General features: G+C 36.3%; 1 protein-coding gene across 1 annotated transcript in view; it reads right to left on the bottom strand.

The window, feature by feature from the left end:
- Window positions 1-18,870, bottom strand: part of LOC149844701 (uncharacterized) — a 115,775-nt gene that overhangs the window by 50,369 nt on the left and 46,536 nt on the right. The window lies entirely within an intron of this gene.

Here is an 18,870-nt window from a genome sequence, read left to right as displayed (position 1 = left end):
AAACAAAAGTGATTTTGTCGAAATCGGATTTCATACGAACTCAAAGCATGCCCGACAACACCAAGGGAAAAATCATAATTTTTCGAAAACATGATTGCATTCGTATCGAAAATCCAAGAACGATTTTGATTTCATCAAAATCACAGTTGAAATGCATTTGAAACATGATCGGCAAGTTTCAAGGGCATAGAAGTAATTTCAATGGTTTTTAGGGATCGCGGTGACCTGAGGGTCAATTTTGTTCATGCCCCTATTGATTAAGCCTGGTCAACTTTATAAAATTGTTTTTGACAATATCTACTTCTGAAAAAACTCATTTCTTAAACTTAAAAGTATTCATTTGAAGTAAATGGCAATTTAGAAAAGGCTATAGGGTTAGTTAGGAATTTGTTAGAACCTAACTACAACTAAAATATTGGTGAACTTCTAACCAAACCAAGATATTTCCTGGATTAGTAGAACTGGATCCAGATCCACTATGGGAACCCTCCATCGCCCATGGTTACAACCCATGGTTTGTGATGGATTTTACAAGTGTTAACATAGGATTAACACTTGTAACGAGAGGGTAGCGAAGTGGCTACCCCCCCTTATGACCCTTTTGCCCTTCCCTGTCCCTATAAAAGGGGAGGGCACCCCGTCTCTCAAAACCTTACTCTAGCCCTCTCTTCCTCTCTCCCTTGTCTCCTCTCTTAGCCACCCTTTCAACCACCAAAAGTGGTGGTCCTCCACCACTTCAGCCCAGGAGGTTTTGTCCCTAAACCTGACCCGGTTCACCTCCTTGGCTAGCCGGTTCGCACCGCCTTAGCCCGATTCACACCCCCTTGACCCAGTTCCGCCCTTTAGTAACCGGTTCCCAATTTAACGACCCGGTTTTCTTAGTGGTTTGGTTCCCTAGTAACTTGATTTTCCTTAAATCGGTTCTATTTTTTACTGGTTACCCGTCACTTTGTTCATGTAAATTGACTCCACCTCCGTTGATGTAATTAAGTATACGTGAGGATTGCCAAAAAATCACAACTAGAGAAAAATTCTCGTAGGATATTTAGAATTTTTCCGTCCCTTGTCGATACACTCTACAGTGTAGGTCCCTATACCAAACACTCGTAATTTCCGATGTTAAAGATATATTCTTGTTGTGCATGTGCTCATGTACAATTAGTTATGTTTTGATAATCTTGCATGTATTTTCATTACTCATAAACCAATATTATATTCAACTTGTATTATGAGCTTTTAACACATATTACGAGTTTCTAACCAATATTACGAGCTTTTAATACATATTACAAGTTTCTGACCTGTATTACAAGCTTTTATGGGCTTTCAACCTGTATTATGGGCTTATAACCTGTATTACGAGCTTTTAAGCAGTATTACGAGCTTTTAACCAGTATTACGCGCTTTCAACATGTATTATAAACTTCTGACTAGTATTACATATTTTTAACCTGTATTATGAGCTTTCAACCTATATTACAAGCATTTAACCAGTGTTACGAGTTTATGACCTATATTACGTGCATTCAAGTTGTATTATGGACTTTCAACCTATATTATGAGCTATCAAACTGTATTATGAGCTTTCAACCTGTATTACGAGCTTCTTACCAGTATTACGTGCTTTCAACCTATATTATGAGTTTTTAACCTGTATTATGAGTTATCAACCTGTATTACAAGATTTCAACATATATTATGAACTTTCAACCTGTATTATGAGCTTTTAACTTATATTACAAACTTTCAAACTGTATTATGAGTTTTCAACATATATTACGAGCTTTTGACTTATATTATGAGCTTTTAACTTATATTACGAGCTTTCAACCTGTATTATGAGCTCTCAACCTATATTACGAGCTTTCAACATATATTATGTAACAACCCCAACTCGTACCCGCTGAAAAGTGATCTTTTTAAAAAAAAAAATTGCGGAAACAATCCTAGAGACCCAGGGTCTTACAGGCCAAACCACATCAACAACCACAAGGGATCTTACACTACCATCAACGAAATCAAACCAACTTCATTCAATTAAAACCATAATGTCTAAAAACAATGAACATGAAGAATAATAACAACAACAATAATAATAAACCCAAAAGTAAAACCCTTATGTTCAAAGTAAAAATTGTCAAGCAGTCGTGTTGCCCTCGTAGCTCCCTGAAGCAGTTGTTTCATCATTGGGTCTCAGACACTGTGAAAAACACAAAAAATAGGGTGTCAGATCATAGATCCTACGTACGAGTCCTTCTAATAATTCAAATAAGTAAAAAGAACATAAATAAGATTCATACAACACTTTAAAGGGATACAATTACAATAAAATCATTATTCAAATAATCATTCATGCAATAGAGAATAACTATTATGCAATAAAAAACAATTATTACACAATAACAAGTAAAAAAGCATGTAAATAACTAAATATGCATGATCTAGTGCAGAACAGGAATATGCATGATATCAATGCACATGCATGAGTAAATTATTATCTTTTATCAGAGTTTTTTTTGTATGCATGTCCCTATTAAATGACATAATTTTAGTTTCACTTTTCATTAAAACCCGCAGATACTAAAAAACGAGCACAATAATTCTCGATGTCAAGTTAGGTTCCTAGTTGTAGCTTAACACAAAATTTGTATTTTATTACTAGGTTTCACACTTAGCCGTCAACCGATATCAGGAATCAACATCATCTATCGAAATATTAGAAATCAATATCTAAAGTCGGGACATTAAGGAAATCAACAATCACTAATGTCACTTTCTTTGTATACTAATAACAACAGTTGTGTCTACACACTACTCCCAAGCAAAGTGGCAGAATTTTTCTAAAACCGTGGTCGGGAGACGAACCACCTAGTTGGGTTCAGGGGCACAAACGCACATGGAGTTTTAGTATCCTCACGGTTCCCCAAAACCGCAATCTAGGATTCTCACACTAAAAAAGGGATATCCAGGCAGAACATTAATTATACTATTTTCTCTTTTTATATTTTATTAAAAAAATGATTTATTTAACAATACTTGTTTTACAAATCAACATGCAAAACACAACAATATTCGTTTCGCGAATCAACATGTAAAACTCATCACGGGACCTCACCCGTTACAATATGAAACAGTGCAATTTAATTCAAAGATTATCAAATTGATTTTTGTTATTGATCATGCATAGTTTATCCATATTTTTATATATTTTTATGCATGATATGACGAGTATTATGTATTAAAAGCCCGTGTTTAATCAATTTTGATGTATTACCCTGCGTGAAAGCTTGGGCTATGATATATCGCATTTAAAAAAAAACAATTTGGACCCACTTGTATTTTAGAATAATTTAATTTTCTAACTGGTTTTTTTTAGAAATAAATTTTTTTAAGAGAGGCTTTTTGAAATTCTTTGGAATTAGAATACCTTTTTGAAAATTGCTAAATCAGCCCCTCTAAAGCCTAACCTCAATTATAAATACTAGTTTTAGAGGCTAAGAGGGGTGTCTTCCATATTGGGATTCACGCCTCCTTTGCTCTCTCTCTCTCTCTCTCCCTTATTCTTTCTTCTCCTCTTCTTCTTCCCTTCTTCCCTTGCTCCTCGCCAGCTATTTATTTCCCTCTCATCGAAGGGTGGTGGTACGTGTGCGATCTCATCGGAGGACCTCTCTTTTCTCAACCCCTCCGTCGAAAGCGAACCATCAGGTACGCTTCTTCTCCCCCATTTCATATTAAATTAGTGTATATAAGTGATTCTTTATTTCTGCCAATTAGTTTTAAGTCCATTGAAAATATAGCTTTGTGATTCAGTTTTGTTCGTGCATAGATTAATCTTTTTCTTTCTAGTTTTTTTTTGGGTTAAAGTGAAAACGAAAAATAAATATAATCATCAGGCCATCTAGATCGGTCTATCTGATCATCTAATCAGATCTGACCAGATCTGATCTAATATTTTGTTGATAGGTGGGAGTGCAGCAACTGCTCAGATCCGATCTGTAAATCAGACGTGCAACGCCGATCTGTGCAGCAGTGCAGATCAAACCGGCCGGAATAGTCGAACTTTGATCTCATCAGATCAGATCACGCAATCAGTGCACGTCACAAATTGCGTCAATCTGATCTGCCCAGTCTAGTCCTGCAACTGCCTACAGTGATCCACTTTTGACCACCGATGCATCTAATGTGAAAAGCATAATGAGCATGTCACTTATAAAATTCATTTATCATGCTCTCAAAATGCACATTCATACATACTAAACAAGAATGTACATGAATAAAAAAATTCACATGCATATGATCACATGATCTCAGAAATACACTTTCTTTCCATGATTCTTCTCATAATCAATATACGAACATTCATGCGATTATGCAAGTGTAGAACACTATCAAATTTTCAGGATTTGTGCATACCTGCTAAAATTGTAATCTCATAGTTAATCTCATATGTGAGATAACTATATCATATGTAATCTGATTCTTTAGTTTAGCTTCTTAGTTTAGTTAGAATTAGGCTAGTTAGAATAACTTTTATTTTCTATTTTTAGGGCATTCAAATAGGCTTATGCCTTTATTGACTTTTCAGTCAATAAAGCATAAAGCACTTTTATTTGATGTTCTCTTTTTAGCACATTCAAATAGGCTTATGCCTTTATTGACTTTTCAGTCAATAAAGCATAAAGCATTTATTGGCATTTATTGGGAGACGTTGAACTCTCAACAGCGTCAATCAAAGTCGTTGGGAGCCCAACGACTCCCCCTCTCTTAGCTCTTTTCAGCCCTATAAATATGGGCTTTTACTTTTTGTATTTTAAGAATTTTGTGTGGGTTTATCCCACTTTAATGAGATATATTTTTTCTCTCTTAGTGTGTACTGTGTACACTCTTTTGAATATTTTGGTTCTTGCGAGTGTGTTGGATGAACCTTTGTGTTCATTGAGAAAAATCTTTTGTGAGCTTCTTTTGAAGTTCTGTTTGGGGTTCTATTTCCTTTCATGGTATTAGAGCTACGGTTGTGATCAAGCTACTTATCTTGGTGCATTGAGAAGCGTGTCACTCAAGTTTTGGAGAAGAAGAGGTGCTCTTCTTCAAGTATATATAACAGAGTGATCAACAAGCTTGGAGGTGTGTTCATATCTACCATTCGTGGTAGGATACATCTTTCTTCTCTACTCTCTTTAAGTCTTTTTTTTTCTTCTTCTTATTGAGCCTTGTAAAATGGATGACAATGATAATGTCACCATTAAACCCATTAAGCTTAATGATTCAAACTATATCACATGGGCTTCAATTATGAAGCACCTTATATGGGGAAAGGGGTTATGGGGATTAGTAGACGGCCGATATGGAACCTACACTAATCATCACCAAGGATGAAGGCAAGAAAGAAATTTCTCTCACGAAAGTAGAAAGAATCAAGGCCATTTTCACTTATGAAAAAAAATAAAAAGAATGCCGAATGAGTCATGCAAAAAATGTTTTTTGCTTATTACAAGTGTTGACATAAAGAAATACTCAAGTCTTGCTAAATTCGAGCATGCTAATGATGCATGAGATTACCTTAAGAGAATGTATTTTCTTAAGGATATTGCACATGTGTGCAATCTACAAACTAAGGTTTGGAATATGGTTCAAAGAGACAAAAGCATTAGAGAATACTACAATGTCTTGTCGGAATTGTGAGAAGAATCAGCTCTTCTTGAACCAAAGTGGCATTGTCCACAAGATATTGAACTCTGCCAAAACCAAATCAATGCGGAGCATTTTTTCATTTTATTAGTGGATTACGATCGGAATTTGAATCCACTAAGTCTATTCTTCTCCATCGTGGAAAAGTGTCGTTAATAGAAGATACAATGGAGGAGTTGAGTATGAAAGAAAATAGACTAAAAAGTAGAATTTTCAAGAGTGACGATGGCTCAGTTCTAGCTGTCTTAAAACCTAAAAACTTTGTCAAAACTTACAAACCTCCCAACTATAGAATAGGAAATGATGATTTTGAGAAAAAAAATTATTTGCTACTATTGTCGTGAACCTGGACATGTGAAAACTCATTGTCCAAAATTAAAGAGACATTATGAGAAAAAAGTTGCCTCCGTCGGACCACCACAAAAATCAAGCAAAACTTTCATTGGAAGTATGTCTCTTGCACAATTGGTGGAAGCACTCGGACCACTACTCAAGGGAGCGTCTTCATCTACGGGAGTTGTCTCTTCTGTGAACATCTCCGATTCAGGTGAAACTCTATGGCTTCTTGACTCAGGTGCTTCTTTTTATATGACTCTAAATGTTGAAATATTATCCTAATGTCATAACTCAAATGAATCTAATATTTTTACTGCCGATAGAACATCACTAGAAATCAAAGCAATAGTAAATTTTGAAAAGAAATCTCAAAACTTAAAAGGAGTTCATATTCCACAAATTAGATATATTCCCAAATTAAATCTCAATCTCTTGTCTGCTTCTCAACTATCTAACCATAGATATAACATTTCTTTCTCCTCTCGTGGTTGTCGAGTGCAGGATCACCAGTTAGGGAAGTTGATTGGAGATGGCCATAGAGAAGGAGGCTTATACTACATGGATTTTTTGGAAATTTCTAAGAATACACTTTGTTGTATGTTCAGAAAATGAACTTGAATCTATGGCATAGGAGACTTGGTCATCCTAGCATATCCAAGATTCAGTTTTTTTCAAATATGGAAAACTTTTGTAATTCTGAAACATTTAAATGTGAAAAATGTATTATGGAAAAAATGAAGAGATTATCCTTTCAGGAAAGAAATTTTGTCTCGTCTCGGCCTTTTGAGTTAGTGCATTCGAATGTATGGGGTTATGTCTGAATGGGGTTTTTCATATTATGTCATTTTTGTAGATGATTTTACAAGACATACTTGGATTTATTTTCTCAAACATAAATCTGAAGTATTTTTTTATTTTCAAATATTTCATAAACTGTTTAAGAATCAATTTAAGAATGATATCTCTATTTTTTGTACTGATTCAAGAGGAGAGTTTTTGTCAAAATAATTTAATGATTACTTAAATTTATATGGTATTTCACATTAAACATAATATCTGTATACCCCGTAGCAAAATGGCCTAGCAGAAAGAAAACATAGGCATATTATAGAAACAACAAGCACCCTACTCGTCACTCATCTAGTATCAAAAAAAATTGGGGCCGAAGCAACTCTAATTAATAGAATGGCATCCTCTGTGTTAAGCAATATTTCACCTGTTGAAAAACTCTTCAAACAAATCCCAGATTATTCAAGGTTAAGGGTATTTGGTTGTAAATATTTTGTTTTCTTCAATAAAAATGGCAAACTCTCACCTCGTGTTATTCCATGTGTGCTTCTTGGTTATGCAAGTAATCAAAAAGGTTATAGATGCCTTGATCTTGAAACTAGAAAGCTATATGTGTCACGAAATGTATCCTTCTTAGAAAATGAAAGTTTCTTTGAAATTAAAAATTCTACAGAAATCAATGAATATTCCTTTCTACTGGACTTAGTTCTAGAGATTGATAAGAAAGATGTTGATCAAGAAGATCAAAATGTGATAAGTATTGAATCATCTCATCCAGAATGCATTCAATACTTCAGACGGGGTAACTTAGAGCAACCTTGTGCTCTAGAAAAATATACTAAAACACAAGATCGTATAGAAACAAGATCATCTAAGGTGTCAAAAGTACCTGAAAATTTTATATTTTATGAGTCTTTTTTGCCAAAGTACCAAGCGTATATTGCCCTATTAGATTCCTACGTTGAACCTTCTAATTATGATACTGCAAAAGAACATCCCAAATGATTTAAAGTCATGTCAGCAGAGTTATGTGCCTTAAAAAAGGCGAATACATAGACTATTCAAGATATTCCATCAGGAAAGAAACCTATAGGATGTCGTTGGGTATAAAAAGTCAAAACCAAGAGTGATGGCACTCTTGAACGATTTAAGGCTCGGCTAGTTGCTAAAGGCTATTCTCAAGAATATGGAATAGACTATGAGGAAACTTTTGCACTGGTCGCTAGAATAAGCACTGTAAGAACTTTGATTGCTCTTGCCTTTGTAAAGAAATGGCATATCTTTCAGATGGATGTCAATAATGTGTTCCTCAATGGTAGTCTAGCTGAAAAAGTTTATATGGAATCTCCATCTGGTATTAAGATTCCTCAAGAAAAAGATTTTCGTTTACATAAGGCCTTATATGGACTTAAACAAGCCCCAAACACTTGGTATGACAAATTTAGTCAAATTATGCTTGCTTTTGGCTTTCAATTTTGTCTTATTGACACAGCTTTGTTTATTAAGAAATCTAATGCAGGTATTATTATTCTTCTCCTTTATGTGGACGACATGATCATCACAGGGAGTAATAAACAGGGAGTTGACAATATAAAAAAAAATCTCAAAAATAATTTTAAAATGAGTGACTTGGGTTTCTTAAGATTTTTCCTTGGAATCGAAATGACCTATTATCCTAAAGGTTATTTATTAACTCAATCAAAATTTGCTCTTGATATTATTAACAGGTACGGAATCACAGATGAAAAACATATTGATACTCCTGAAGTCGTCATTGTCAAAATGAAGATTGATGATGGAGAACCACTTGAGAACCCAACAACTTACAGACAGCTTGTTGAGACATTGTCTTAGATTTCCATCACACATCCGGACATCGCACATTGTTGTCCACACAGCAAGTCAATTCCAGCATGCTCCTACTACTGTTCATATGGGAGCAGTATTACGAATTATCAGATATCTTAAAACCTCTGTTTGTAAAGAACTTTTTTTGTTTGTTTCTTCTTCACTACAATTAACTGCTTATATTGATGCATATTGGGAAGGTGATCCCAATGATCGACACTCAACTGTTGGTCTTTGTGTGTTTTTAGGCGAATCCTTGATTTCTTGGTGGTGTAAAAAGCAACAAAAAGTCTTTCTTTCATCAACTGAAGTTGAGTATAGAGTCATGGCTACAACCGCTATGGAAGTAGCATGGTTAAGAAGACTTCTTCAAGACATGGGTGTTACGACTACGGGAGCATCACAACTATGCTGCGATAACAAAAGCTCTATTTACATCGCCAGCAACCGGACATTTAATGAACGAGCGAAGCATATCGAGATGGATTGCCACTATGTACGAGAGGAAACTCTACACGGCACCCTTGATCTCCCATATGTCTCCTCAGAATATTAGTTAGTCGACTTCTTTACATAAACTTTTGGTTGTCCAACCGTAAGTTTAAGGGGGGTGTTAAAATTGTAATCTCATAGTTAATCTCATGTGATATAACTATATCAGATGTAATCTTATTCTTTAGTTTAGCTTCTTAGTTTAGTTAGAATTAGGCTAGTTAGAACAACTTTTATTTTCTGTTTTTAGGACATTCAAATAGGCTTATGACTTTATTGACTTTTCAGTCAATAAAGCATAAAGCACTTATTTTATTTTCTGTTTTTAGAACATTCAAATAGGCTTATGCCTTTATTGACTTTTCAGTCAATAAAGCATAAAGCATTTATTGGCATTTATTGGGTGACGTTGGACTCCCAACGGCTCCAATTAGAGTCGTTGGGAGCCCAACGACTCCCCCGCTCTTAGCTCTTTTCAGCCCTATAAATATGGGTTTTTACTTTTTGTATTTTAGGACTTTTGTGTGTGGGTTTATCCCACTTTAATGAGATATATTTTTTCTCTCTTCGTGTGTGCACTCTTTTGAATATTTCGGTTCTTGCAAGTGTGTTTAATGAACCTTTGTGTTATTGAGAAAGATCTTTTGTGAGCTTCTTTTGAAGTTCCGTTTGGGGTTCTATTTCCTTTCAATACCCACCACATGCATATGTAAGTAAACATCGCATTAAACATGTTGACCATGCATAATCAACCAGTCATAAGCATGAGAAAACTAAACTTTTGACATGCATAAAGTTTAAACATTCCTTATAAGTAAATCTGGAAATAAGTACACCAAACGGAATTTTAATCAAGCTCAAATCAGTGCATCCAATGTGCATAATCTGAATATTTGTCATGTATAAATCTGAATATCAACTATACACAATCTGAACATTTGATCATGCATAAACCTAAGCATTGATCATGTAACAATCTGCACCGTAACATGTATAAAGAAATCCGATGCATGTATCATATAAAAAATCTGGATGTTTAACAAGCATGAATCAGCATAAATACCATGTTTATCATATGTGAAAAATTGGGGGTTTTAAATCAGTAAAACCCCCATTTTTTTATTATGACAAGACCCAGTCCCAGCCGAACCAACCAGCAGGGACTGGACAGCAATCTGCCCTGTCCCAAAAAAATATTTTATATATAGTTTTTTTTCCTCTATAATTCTCTTCAGTTACATTTATAAGGTCCCTCTTTAAATCTGTCCAGACCTGTCCACTAATACAGTGGACAGATCTATCCATATCGGACAGTATGCATAACAGGTCAGATCTGCTCGTTCATCTCATGGGACAGATTTGTTCAGATCTGTCTAGACATATATATACATACATTCTACATATGTATATATATATATATATATACACAAATATATGCATATATATGTACATGGGAATCAAAGATACGTATCCCAAGCATGCATATGTCAATTTTCATGGATCGAAGCATGTGAAACCAAAATAAAATTTATGGTTTCCTCCAAAAATATTGCCTAAAACTAACTTAGGCTCTTTTTCTCATCCAAATCAAAAGAAAACACCCGTACCTTTTTTAAGCTTAAAAAAAATGGAAGAATAAACGGATGACCGGAGAAAATGGTGGAGCTTCCTCCTTTTTCTTCTTCTCCCTCTTACCTACTCTCTCTCTCTCTCTCTCTCTCTCTCTCTCTCTCTCTCTCCTAATTCATGAAGTATTTATTCTTTCTAGATTATTTTCCTACTCTAAGCCTTTCTCATATCTATTAAGGACTCATCTAGGGAGTCCAATTAGTTTGCTATTACTGAAATTCGGAATTAATTATAATTTAATAATAAATTATTTATTTATTTATTAATAATTAAATATCCAAAAGCTTTCAGAGGGTACGTTATTCCTTTTGGAGTCTTTTTAACTTTAAATAGCTTCTATTCAAACCTGTATATTGAATTTAAAGTTGTGTTTTCGTTGGATCCAGATCCGGATCCAAAATTCATTTGGATCCTATGATGGATCAATTACTAAATAATATGGGTCTAGGAAAAAGTCCAAATCCATATTAATTTGGGTCATATGGATTAGATCCAAATCCAGCCCCAGCCCGTCGAGGTAGGCCTTTTTTGAAAAATTGTGATTTTCGAGCTAACTGTAGCCCGAATTCAGAAAAGTAAAATATCATTCGACTCAAAAATCTGAGACGCATCTAACGATATGTACTTCGAATTTCGCCTCCAACATTCACCTGAATTTCGCTTAAATTTAAAGGTTAAAAATAAAACTTTTTATTACTTTTCAGTTGGCTCATTTAGACCTTGCCGATGAGACATAGGTCAAGCCCAAACTCAAATAACATATTCCTAATCTCAAAGTTTTCTCGATTTTTCTTCCATACTTTGCCAAATTTTTAGAAATATCTAATTTAACTAAGTGTAAAAATACACGATATTACATATTATGAGCTTTTGACATGTATTACGACTGTTTAATATATGTTATGAGTTATTAACATGTATTACGAGTTTTTACCCGTGTACAAGCTTTTACATAGGCTTACGAGATTTCTGATAATATATGTATGAATTACTTCAAATTCGTACGAATTATGAATGATCAAAGTTTAGATGTTAAACATTTTGGAATACATATGTTTTGAATTATGTGATAATTTTGTTTTTATGTTAAAATGTTGCATCATATAACTGATACATGCAATGAATGATTTCGCTCAATAGACAGATGAGTCATGGCACCCTACTGACTCTGTTACATGTTGAAATGCCATAACATGCATGCATGAATCAGTATGGCTCATGTAGGAGCCTTGGGGTTCAAGGAACCTCGATGGTGCCATTAGGTGCATTTATGTTTAATGACATATGAATGACTGATATTGTAATGTAAGATGTCAAGACACGCTTGTTCATTCTGAGTATGGCTTATGACCGCCATTGTACTGTAAGACATCAAGACACACTTGTACATTCTGAGTATGGCTTATGACTGTCATTGTACTGTAAGACGTCAAAACATGCTTGTACATTCTGAGTATGGCTCATAAGTGATATTATACTATAAGACATCAAGGTACGCTTGTACATTCTAAATGTCTATACGAACCCTGAGGTGCCAAAGACACCATATATTGATGGGTGTTTCTCAAAGGCATCTTCATGCAAAAGATTTGGCTCGCCAATATTTGCTTTAAGACAAAATGTGTACCACAAGACAAGGTGACAAGAGTTTTAGAGACTACTATGGGATTCTCTTCCTGATGGGATGAGTTGGCTTTGCTTGAACCTAAGTGAGAAACCGAGACCACCGAAATAAGACAAAAAACAACTTCAAAAGGGGCATCTATTTACTTTTCTTTTTGGGTTAAGACCCGAGTTTGAGCAAGTTAGGTCCATCATCCTTCATAGGGCATTGATCCTACTCTTGTCGAAGTATATCAAGAAGAAACACGACTTAATATATCCAAAGGAAGAGGAGAAGTTCTTGTCATATATAGAGACGGTAACAATGTAAGAACATAGGCAACTTTTGTAATGAACCAGGGCAGATCAAGTCAAAGTTAAAAAGAAGATGGCTATCATTGAAGAATCTTTCAAGGAAACGAAACAAGTAAAAATGGTGGTGTCCTTAAGGACTTGTCTATTTCTTAACTTGCAGAATGAACAAAGCATATCGAGATGGATTGTCACTATGTTCGAGAAGAGTACTGGAGAGGAACGAGAGTTGCCTTATGTGTCTTTCGGTTACCAACTTGTTGATTTCTTCACCAAGGCCTTGCCCTCTCAGCGTTTTATGTTTCTCCTTGGCAAACTTTCGGTTATCACACAGTAAGTTTGAGGGAGAGTGTTACAATATATATATATATATATATATATATATATATATATATATGTAATCTCGAAATCTATATGTATTTTTGTTTTCCTTTTATTTGTAATAAGTGTTGCCCATTAGGGGCAGTTTGGTTCATCTATTTTTCTTTTTTAATGTGTAATTGGTACTGCCCATTAGGGGCAGTTTGGGCATTTCTTATGTAGCCATTGGGACTAGCCTTATTCACCTTTGATATGCTTAAGAAAAGCATAGCAAGAATGTGGTCCCTTTTGTACATATATGTGGGATACTTCCCACATACTTGCTATGCTTTTCTTAAGCATTTCAAAGGTGAATAAAGCTATATTTTTTACATTGTGTGCTTGCCCTTAGGGACTATTGTCAGTGTTAGACTCTTGTATTTGCCCTTAAGTGGCTTGTGTATTACCCATTGTGGGTTTGTGCTTGTGCACTTTATTCTGTTTCTTGATTGCCCTTAGTGGCTTTGTCATTACATTTTTTGTATTTCATTACAGTGCTGAGCTGGCAATCTTAATGAAATCCTTTCCCACCATGAATGAAACAAACATCAAATCATCATGGTGGGAAAGTGCCATAATGGCACAAGTGGGCCCCAATTTTTTCCACCACCTACCATCTTTTATGTGTAAATCCTTTCATACCTCCACCCATGAAAGATTTCACATGGGAAGACTGAGCTGGCAGGAATTTTTAAAAACCCGAGCCCATTACCATGTAAAGCCTTTCCTTTACATGGGAATGAAACAAAATGAGCCCCTTAGTTGTCACAAATCCTTCATTTCCATCTTTGTTCTCAAGTATTCCTATACATCATTTACATGTTGGAAGGAATTACCTTAGTTACTATATCATCAAGATAAATGAGCAGAATCATGATACCATATTTTCCAATGCAAGCGAACATCGAGTAATCAATGAGACTCCCATTAAAACCATAGGAATATAATCTCAAAAATCTTTTTGGAACAAAAACTTAAATGCATGTTTTAATCTACAGAGATAGAGTTCTTTAGTAGGCAAACCTTTCTAAATGGGATTATCTTCCAAATAGTCCAGTGAATGTTTTACATATACTTCTTTAGTAGGCAAACCTTTCTAAATGGGATTATCTTCCCAATAGTCCAGTGAATGTGTTACATATACTTCTTCCTTTAGGCATTGTTTGTTTCATTCCCATGTAAAGGAAAGCTTTTACATGGGAATCAGCACGGATTTCTAACAAATCCTGCCAACTCAGCCTTCCCATTTGCAAGCTTTCATAGAGTGGGAGGTATGAAAGGATTTACACATAAAAAGCGGTAGGTGCTTGGAAAATCTAAGGCCCACTTGTGCCAGCATGGCACTTTCCCACCACGATGATTTGATGTTTGTTTCATTCATGGTGGGAAAGGATTACATCGACGTTGTCAGCTCAGCACTTTCACATGTAAGTTGCATAAAGCAAACAAGGCCTTAGATAACAATATAAAAAGTCAATTTTAACATTTATTTGATGTAGGTCCCATTGTGAATCATTGTGAAAGAATCAACCTGATTGATCCCATCTTTATAACCAGATTGATGCTTAATAATCAAATATATCTAGAAGCCTTCCATTTGAGAATATAACCTATTTACACATATGATGACACTTTATGTGCCTGTCAACTATTTTCCATGTGCCACATGCATGGAGTGCACTTATTTCTTCATTCATGGCATCAATTCATCTCTAGTCCTTGTGTGCCTGCAGACAATTTGTAGGCACTTTTATCGCTTGGACTGCTCTCATGAAGTTTTGGTGTTCCAAATAAAAGCTTCATATATTAATCCACCACCCAATTCACTATTTTTATGTAGTTATATCTTCTTATAGTTGTGATGATCCTACTGCTGCCCCCAATTTCTTAAAATCCTTCATTTTTGCACATCACCTTGCACACTCTTGTTCATGTTCCTTTTCCATAGCATGTGTGCATGTCGTGTTTGTTCTTTTGCTCAACTTGCCCCTTTGCTGGTATATTCCTTTCTTCCTCATTCCTTGGGTCTGGTTCATGATATTTTGTATGCAAAATAATAGAGTTGTTCAAAGGCAGGGATGCATGTCTGCTGCCTTGAAACAATGAGGTATTTATTCACTAATAAAAACTTTCATAATGATCACCATTTTCTTTATTAGTTTTTTGTAGCTTTAAGATGTGTTAACCCATCTTTCTAAACTTTTTACATAAAAAAAAGTTCTCACCAAAAACTACATGTTGAGATATCAATACTCGCCACTTTGCAGCATCTTCATAAAGAAAGCCTTTATAATCATGAGCAGATCCTATGAAGCACATACTTGGGCTCTAAGAGAGAATTCATCCCCAAAAATTCTATCACTATATATGTAGCACACACACTCAAACTTTCAGCTCATCATAGAATGAATCTTGCACAAGTTGTGAAGAGACCAATCACTATGAATTACTCGAGTTAGAGTTCATTCATTTAAGTTTTTTTTTTTCGCCATGATTGGCACATTGAAAGTTCAAATAGAGATTATACACCGAAGTGGGTTGTAAAAGTGTAACACTAGTTGTAGTTGACTATCAAACCCAGTACTTTTTAGTTTTTTGATAGATACACTGGGGCTTGGCAGACCCCTTCCGGTTTATTAAAAAAATAAGTACGAGAGAAAAATCAATTATACATGAAACAGGGGAGAAATAACTGAAGCTCCTTAATTTGGAGGTCGCCAGTCAGGAGGTGATCTTTCCAAGACATTATCCTCCCACTATAGCTATTTTGCTAGATGACTATCCAAAACATCCATGTGATGAGGAATCTTCCTCACTTGCATTCTACAAAAACTATAAAAAATTAGCCCCCAGCTGGTGGGGGATCTTTCCCCTCCCCCCTCCCCCTTCCAAGAACCTGTTAATGCTAGCAATCAGATCAGAGCGGGTGCTTTCCAAAATAATCTTTCGTGACATTGTTGAGGATAAGATCCCAACCATTCCACTCCCTGTCTTCTACCGTGACTTCCCAAGAGAAGCACCCGGCTTCAATAAAATTTCCACGGTGCTCCCGGATGGTGAATACTAGATGGCACCCCTGACTGAAACTGCCAGGGATATTCAGCTTGAGCCATCCAGAGTCCAGAGCACGGGTCTCCCAGGATTCAAGGCTCCTCCATTTGGAAGCAATGATGTGTGTGGAGTTCACCAACTCTGACATCACCTGTTCTCTAACTCCCTGAAGGACCTACCTAACTACCTGATCTGAAGTTCTTCCTTTTCCTTGAAAATCTGATCATTCCAAGACTTCCAGATTCTTCAAATGGCTACTTGGAAAGTTAGTACTTGATGTGGTATTGTATTTATATGCGTTGTTTACATTTTCATATATGGTGTGGCTTGTTTCACACACCATATTTATTAATTATTGTTGTTCATATTGTTAATGCCATCTATTATTTGCTAGTTGTTACATATAATTATCACATTGATTGAAGTATTCATGTTCTTCCCACATCTAGCTTTGCTTGATGTTATATAGGTCATCGCTCTAATCTGTCCTCTTATATTTTATTTTTATTAAATGTATTGAATATTTGTTTAAAGATATCGTGTGAAAGCAGGTTGGTTTTATTTGGTCTGATTGCCTAGTGGAAGCCCTTAGCCTTTTTATGTGTATCATATCGTACAAATTTAGGGGTGTCAACAGGTCAGATCTGGTTCGCACCCAGGTGAGTCCAAACCCGGATCTGAATTTGAGGTGCTGGTGCCATGTCTGGACCTGGGCCCGATCTGTCCACCATAAGAAAAACCATACCCAGGTCCTACAAAGATGACATGAACCAGACCTGGTCCATACCTAGTAAAATAATATTTTTATCTCTTTTATATTGAAAAATCATGGGTCCACGGGTTGGACATGGGTCTGGTATGAAATTTCACAAACCATACCCGGCTCCATATATGAGTTGGACCCTTTGTGTAATATCCGGAAGAATTAGGGCATATTTAGTCGATTTGGGTCTAGGACCCGATATCCGGACCCATAAAGGAATCAATAAATGGGTGTTAAATTCGGATTTTTAAAATAAATCTAATTAGGAAAATACTCAGGTATTAGGGTCGGATCCACAGTTGGACCCGCAAGGATCCAACTGAGGATCCGTTAGCACAGAAAGACCCGGATCCAAGTATATGTTGGATCGGGTGTTGCGGGTCGCAGGGTTTGGACCCGGACCCGAGTGCGAGCCTTATGAAACAAAAATCAAGAATCGTGCCTCAAGCACGATTCTTGCATTTCAAGAAGTCGAGAGGGTGAAAGGGGGGTTACGCAGAACGTAACCAACCCCTCTTTTCTCGGAAGGAGGTGGAAAGGGGGGGAGCTCGGCATTAAAAAGGAGGGGAAGTCCCCACATTCAGGTTTTGTTTCTCCCACTCGACCTCCCTCCCTCTCACGACCGGTGCGCACACAGTGGAGGAAGGAGCCTTCACGGCAGGAGCTTCGACCTTCCGCACCCGTCAAGGCTCTTGCGAGGATTTCCCTTCACGGCTGTAGGGGGGGAAACACCATCGGCCTGCACCTCTTCACGACGGAAGCCACCAGCCGCCGGAAATCACCGTAAAAAGGTACGGCTATTCTTGGAAATGGGTGAGGGATCGAACGTGGGTTCGATCTTGTATGAGGGTTTGAGGGTAGGATTTGGGGTTTTCATTAGCCCTAAACCTAAAACCCCAAATCGGTGAATTTGGGGTTTCGGATCTTCCATGTGAGGGGTTATAGGGGAAGTCCTAACTCGGACAGCAATGAGGGTTTAACTTGTCAATGTAAATCCCTGACTTTACATGCGTGCTCTACACCGATTTTGGGTTTGGTGTGTAGTAATTTAGGGAATCAGTGTGGAAGCACCTGATTTGCCTAATCTAGGGTTTCATCTGTCGATTTTGGGGTAAACACGATTCCCGTAAAGAAAATCTGATTTCTCCTGTACAGGGGTGTTGATAGAACTAAAACCATGAATGTTAAGTTACTTTATGCGTAGTATCTTTTTACAGTTTTCATTTGATTACAATAGTCTTGATCATGGGCTTTATACTAAGTTGCAACAGTGGGTTAAATTTGGTGTATGTATGAGGGAGTCTCATATCAGCAGCTCGGTTCACCATAATTTAAGGGCTGTGAAGTGTCATTTTTATCATGGGTCTGCTGAAGTCTATGATTTTTCTGAGTTGTGTTAAGGTATTGAGGGTTGGACTCAACCAGTTATGAGTTGTACGAAATAACTCTTAAATTTCATTTGCAGTTCATGAGAGCAATGGTGATAGTTGGGGATTTATAGTGACACTCTTAAGCCTATATTTTTGAAATATTTTAAGTATACATTCTGCATGTTTTAAATCTAAAACATTTACATAATGCACTTTAAGATGTTCATTTTAATGTTATAAGGATTTGCAGGGGATCCCCCTGTCAACAGATGTCTGGGTACCAATGACTGACATTATTAGCATTTCTTCTAGATGCTATTACTGTTTCTCCATAATCGGCTGCTAATGGTGTGTTTTCTCTGTTATAAAGACCACCAGCCATAGGGGAATAGCCTGTTTGTTTCTTTTCTTTCGTTTTAAGATGGTGTGTGTGCAGTAACATGATCAGGGATGGGCTGGATGACCCAATTCCAGCCAGCAGTCTAAGTAGGGTGGACCACTTAGACAGTGGGACGAAAGAACGAGTGTGGCAAGCCTAACTCATAGTAGGTGCTGGGATTTACACAATTGCTGATGGATGGATGAATGATAGCATTTCATTTCATGATAGTTAAATGTGAGCTTGGTTAG

Source organism: Nuphar pumila, chromosome 2, assembly GCF_984573655.1.
Source record: "Nuphar pumila chromosome 2, dmNupPumi1.hap1.1, whole genome shotgun sequence".
Taxonomy (NCBI): Eukaryota; Viridiplantae; Streptophyta; class Magnoliopsida; order Nymphaeales; family Nymphaeaceae; genus Nuphar; species Nuphar pumila.
Note: the sequence above shows the minus strand (reverse complement) of the source record. Positions and strands in the feature narration are given on the sequence as shown.